At 35.5% G+C, this 6,173-nt stretch overlaps 1 non-coding gene across 1 annotated transcript; it reads right to left on the reverse strand.

Moving 5' to 3' along the window:
* Positions 1–3,091: 3,091 nt before the first annotated feature.
* Positions 3,092–3,198, reverse strand: LOC124898207. The gene has a single exon (XR_007055183.1). It is a non-coding gene; the product is annotated as a small nucleolar RNA R71 (small nucleolar RNA).
* Between the last annotated feature and the right edge of the window lie 2,975 nt (positions 3,199–6,173).

The raw sequence follows: 6,173 nt of genomic DNA on the forward strand, positions 1-6,173 counted from the left end.
AAGAAGAAATATAGAATAAGAAACTGAGTATCATTGGTTTCTACTTAACAGATTTGGCATATATAAAGGACCTGATGTGTTTGTGACTTGTCAAATGAAAAGTTCATAGAGGAAAGAGGCATATGCTTATAACTTCTGAGGACTACTAAAGTTTCTAAATACTCATGTTTTGACAATGAAAAGAAATCAACAAATAAAATTCAGTTTAAGAGCAATATGCTTCAGAGATAGCTCAATGGACTTTGTAAAATTCAATTTGAAGGGGTTGTGTAGAAATATTTTCAAAAGGGAGAATTATTGAGTCTCTAACTCCTCTCAAGATATGTTGGCTAAAATAAAGTGACAACTTTTGAAGTAAGATGAAGGGGAGCCTAATTCAATCTCATATTTTTAAAGGTATACATTCATGGAGGAGTCAAACTTGAATAAGGTCGGAGCACAAAGTTCTTAGATTATTCAAAAGCAGAGACTTGATCCTCTACTCAAGTTAATGTTATTATTACATATTGACTATTAATTACACACTTTTGTTAGAATATTTTGTTGTCTTTAGTCCCATCTATGATTATCTTTATTTTCACTTCAAATGTAGAGCACACATGGAAATTTTTTCCTAACAGACAATTCCTCATCATCCATCCATCATTTTGTTCCTTCCTATACCTATGCCGACTCCTCAATCCTTTTGTATCTAAAATAGACCCAATGAATTAAACCTCTTTCGAGAACCTCTTCTTGATACATAAGAAAATAATCCTATCTTTTTTCTCTCCATGGAAAGAAATTTCATCACTGATCTTGGGCGTATAAATATGTCCATTCATCGATATTCGCTCTTATTTAAACTTGTTTCAAGAGCTAAAATGTGCTATTCTTATTACATTTGAGTCCTAATTATGTTTCATATCTAACCAATGTGATTAGTGATGCAGGGTGAATTTCTAATGGAATTGAACAAAAGTGGACTGCATGATATGAAACAAATGAGGATTGATGCAGGGAATAGACTATATGGGTTTGAGAAGACACTTTCACTCGATTCGTACGACATTCATGGATAGATAAAGCAAATACGGGGAGCAACTAGCTAGTAAGGATTTTGCCTTAGCTGAAATTGTTGATAACACTTCCAGTGGCCTCTCCCGATCAGCTCGCGTTGCAAGGCCCACAAACAGAAATAATTCTCACATCGCGAGGCCCAGCAAGGAGTGAGACTTAGCCAAAATTGTTGATGACATTTCTAGTGGCCTCTCGTAAATTGCTCGTGTTGTGTTCTCCATAAAAAAAATAATTCTCGCGTCACAAGGCCCAACAAGAAAGAGGAATTAGTCACAAATTTTCAAGACAATTCTAGTGAGCTCTCACGATCAGCTCGCATCGCAAGCTTCAAAAATAAAGAGCATGTCTCGCATCATGAGATGCAAAAATGAGGAATATCCCTCGCGGTGCGACACTCATTCCCACTTAGTAAAAATCTTCCTAACTATATAAGGAACACGCGAACATAATTTAAAGAAAATTTTGGAAGCCCAGCAGCAGAGAAAAAGCACTAAAATATCTCTTTTAGGGTTCTTAGAACTTCTTTTGAGCTTCTTCAGTTCAAGATTAATTTTGGGAATGATTAATTACTTATTTTGATGTTGAATTCAATACGAGTGGCTAAACACCCTTGTTATGGGGTTGATGCCAAAAACATGATTACTCTTTGATATTCTTTATCGTAATTTCTACTTGGATTATCATTTGGATTGTTCTTAATTTTTTGAGCTTACTATTTTGATGAGTGACCACCATTAGAATAAATCTATATTTCTATATGAATCCAGGAGGAGAATCGTACGATAAAATGAAGAAATTAAGGAGAAATGTTCTTATCCTTTTATAAAACAAGGGGTTTGAATTAGTATCTAGGATAGGGATTTACCTAGAAGCCTTGCATGGTTCTATTGCAAGAAGATAACTTCATGAATCTAGATGAATTGTTGCATCTCTGCAGGAGTTGTAGTTGTAATATTCAATAGATAGAAGATTTGAGAATGGGAGAACAAAATCATACTATAAACCTTGTGAATCAACAACTTGAGAACCAATTAGAATGCGATAAGAAGATAGAATTATATTACAATTAGATGTGCCTCAACCTTGGAATTCGCATCAATACTGTTTACAACTATTGCTTGCTTTGCTATTGTCACAAATTGCTATTTCTTATTTATTTATAATTTTTATTCACAATTTCACAAACATCTTGATACTTTATAACACTTAATACCTCTTTGTCAAAAACTAAAAGTTGGTTAAATCTCTAGTTGCTTAGTCCTCGTGGGAACGATATCTGACTGTTTAAGTCACTATATTACTTGTACGATAACGTGCACTTGCATGTGTATTTGATTCGCAATAAGTTTTTGGCACTATTACCAGGGACTAGTATAATTAGTACTTGGTTTTTGATAATAAGTTTAAGTGTTAATGACATGATCTTAGCGGCTGAATTTTTGTAGGTTTAGCTAACTATAGGACTGGCGAGAGATAAAGAGTTGGTAGATCCTTTTGCAGAACTAGAAATGATATTTCAACAAAAGCAAAGAGCTTAATATCCCATTCAATAGGTTTAAATGGATGAAATAAGAGATCCGAATGTTGTTAATCCAAATGATCCTATTGATCCATATGCCGGACATGTCCCCCCTTTGGTTATCCCAGCTGTTCCTTCTTATCCAGCTGCTAGACCTATTCGTGAAGTGGCAATCCCACTCACTAACCATGCGACTAACTGTATTCACAAGCTCGAGCCAGGTGATCGATTTTATGTAAAGCAGAATATGGTGCAGTTGTTGAATTCAGCAGGGTAATTTTCTGGCCTTTCACATGAAGACCCGCAACAGCATATACAGACCTTCCTAGAAATAAATGATACTTACATTCCTATAGGGGTGAATACTAATTATGTCAGACTGACACTCTTCTTTTTTTCTTTAATTAGGGAAGATAATAGCTGGTTATATTCTGAACCACCACTCTTCATCACTTCTTGGAAGATCTATCTCAGAAGTTCCTTATTCGATTATTTCCATCTAGGAAGACTAAACATTTGAGAAATGAGATTCTGAGTTTTAGACAGAAAGAAGGAGAGAATCTCTACCAAGCTTGGGAGAGATTTAAAAGTATGCCCAGAAATTGCCCTCAGCATCATCAGTCTAGTGATGTTTTTGTTCATACTTTCATTGAGGGGTTACAACCAAATACCAAGATTTTTTTTGATTCAGCAGAAGGTGGGTAAGGTTTTGAGAAGACTTATGATGAATTGTACACACTATTAAATTGGATTTCACAAGGAAATCCTGAATGGCATGCTGATTTGAGGAGTGTTCCTAAGAAAATTGTTGGTGTGTTGGAGGTAGATCAGTTCATAGCGTTATCAACCCAACTTGTAGCAATGCAAAATCAAATGCTTACTCAGTTGAATAATATAAAGTTGGGGGTTCTACATACAGTAGTTACAGCTAATGCAGTCCAATAGGTAAATTCTTGGTGTGACGTTTGTGGTAGTAGTCAACACGTGGTAGATGGTTTTGTGGTCAATCCAAATTCTGTAAATTATATAGGGAATGCGAATTATCCAGGATAATAGAACTTTGGTAACACATACAATCCCAACTAGAAGAATCATCCCAATTTCTCATGGAGTGGAAATCAGTCACAGAATAATAATTAGTATAAGGGGCCAGTGCAACAGAATCAACAACCGGTTCAGAATAATCACACTACAATGCAAACAAATAATATAGAGGAGATGATAAAGCAACTTTTGGCAAATCAAGAACAATTAGCAGCAGATTTAAAGAGTCAATAGTTGCTCACCAGGAATTTGGAATTGCAACTCGGTTAGATTGTGGGAGCACTAAACATAAAACCTCAAGGAGGTTTACCTAGAGATATAATGGCAAATATAAAGAAGGTAAATACAGTTACAATAAGGAGTGGGTTGCAGTTGAAGGAGATGGCATATGAGCAGACTAGTCCCACAGTCACTGATGATGATTTTAAAGGCTATAGGAGAAAAGGGTCAAAGAAAAAGCTGCAAGTGATGAAATTCAAGTGGAGAAAAAGACTTTACCTTTACCCTTCCCACAAAGAAAAAGGAAGCATCAAGAGAAGACCAGTTACAAGAAGTTCTTGGATCTTCTAAAGCAGGTTCATATAAATCTTCCTCTTGTTGATATTCTACAGAGTGTTCTAAAATATACAAATTATCTAAAGGACATAATGGTAAACAAGGAATGGTTGACAGAGTATGCTACAGCTGCACTTACTGAGGAGTGCACATCCAAGATACAAAACAAATTGCCTACGAAGTTGACCTTGTATTTGAGTTATATTTGTTATTGTTCTGATGATCCACTAGAGAGAGATTTGATGGGTCATGATCTTTATAGAGATGTAGAGGTACTAAAATTGGTCCAAGTCATGAATTTGGCGGCTGTGGAAATGAGAAAGATGCCTTTTGAGCCATTGAATAGGCCAATTGGTCCATCGCTCAAAGCTTCAATTAATGAAGCTCCAAAATTGGAGCTTAAGGTTCTTACAACTTACTTGATATATGTTTTCATTAGTGACAATGATACCTTACCTCTTATTTTTTCTATAGGTTTATCTGATTTGTAGGTACGGGAATCTATGATAGTTTTTAAAAGAAGAAAAAAGGCAATTGGGTAGCAGATGTCTGATATTACTGGGATAAATTTAGCTTCTTACATACATAATATATACATGGAAGAAGGTTTAAAATAAAGGGTACAACAATAGTGTAAGTTGAATTCGATGATGAAGGACGTGGTGTGGAAAGAGGTCATCAAGTGGCTCAATTATGGGATTATTTATCCAATTTCAGATAGCAAGTGGGTAAGACTAATACATTGCATCCCAAAAAAAGGTGGGATGATTGTGGTTCCCAACGAATTAAATGAGCTGATTCCCACTCGTATAGTGACTGGATGGAGAATCTGTAATGATTATAGGATGAATGAAGCCACATAAAGGACCACTATCCTATCCCATTCATTGATCAGATATTGGATAGGTTGGCAGGGAAGAAGTAGTACTATTTTCTTGATGGTTACTTGGGTTATAATTAGATCACCATTGCACTCGAGGACCAATAAAAGACTACGTTTACTTGCCCATATGGCCCATATACATTCAGATGTATGCCTTTTGGCCTCTATAATGCACTTGCAATGTTTCAAAGATGTATAATGGTAATTTCTATGATATGGTTAATTTGTCGAGGTATTCATGGATAAATTCTCTTTATGGTAATTATTTTGATGTATGCTTACAGAATCTAGATCGTGTCCTATCTCTCTGTGAAGAGACAAATCTTGTGCTAAATTGGGAAAAATTCCATTTTCTGGTCAAGAAAGGAATGGTCCTTAGCCATAAAGTGTCATGTAGAGTACTTGAAGTAGATAGAGCCAAAGTTAAAGTGATTGAAAAGCTACCACATTTGGTTACAGTGAAGGGAGTGCAAAGTTTCTTGGGGCATGCAGGTTTCTACAGATATTTTATTCAAGATTTTTCAAAGATTGCAAGCCCTATGTGTAAACTATTTGAAAAAGAAGCCAAGTTTGATTTCGGGGCTGATTGTTAAGAAACTTTTGAGAAGCTAAAGAAGAAACTAATTGAAGTACCCATCTTGATTTCTCTAGATTAGGAATTGAAGTTTGAGCTAATGTGTGATGCAAGTGATGTGGTTGTAGAAGTATTTTTGGGGTAGATAAAATGCAAGGTATTTGGTTCTATTTATTATGCCAGTAAAGTCTTGAATGATGCCCAAATGAATTATACAATCACTGAAAAGGAGATGTTAGTGTTGGTTTATGCATTTGACAAATTTAGATCATATTTAGTAGGAACCAAGGTTATTATTCACACTGACCATGCCTCCAACAAGTATCTCTGCAATAAAAAGGATGCAAAGCCATGTCTAATCAGGTGTATTTTATTGCTGCAAGAATTTGACCTTGAGGTTTGTGATCGAAAAGGAGTAGAGAATCAAATTGCAGACCATATTTCACGGTTGGAGACTTATGACCATATTGTTGATAACTCTCTTTGCGTTCAGGAAAAGTTTTTGATTGAAAGCTTGTTGGTTCTTAGTGCGTGTGAGC

This window comes from Capsicum annuum, chromosome 4, assembly GCF_002878395.1.
Source record: "Capsicum annuum cultivar UCD-10X-F1 chromosome 4, UCD10Xv1.1, whole genome shotgun sequence".
Taxonomy (NCBI): domain Eukaryota; kingdom Viridiplantae; phylum Streptophyta; class Magnoliopsida; order Solanales; family Solanaceae; genus Capsicum; species Capsicum annuum.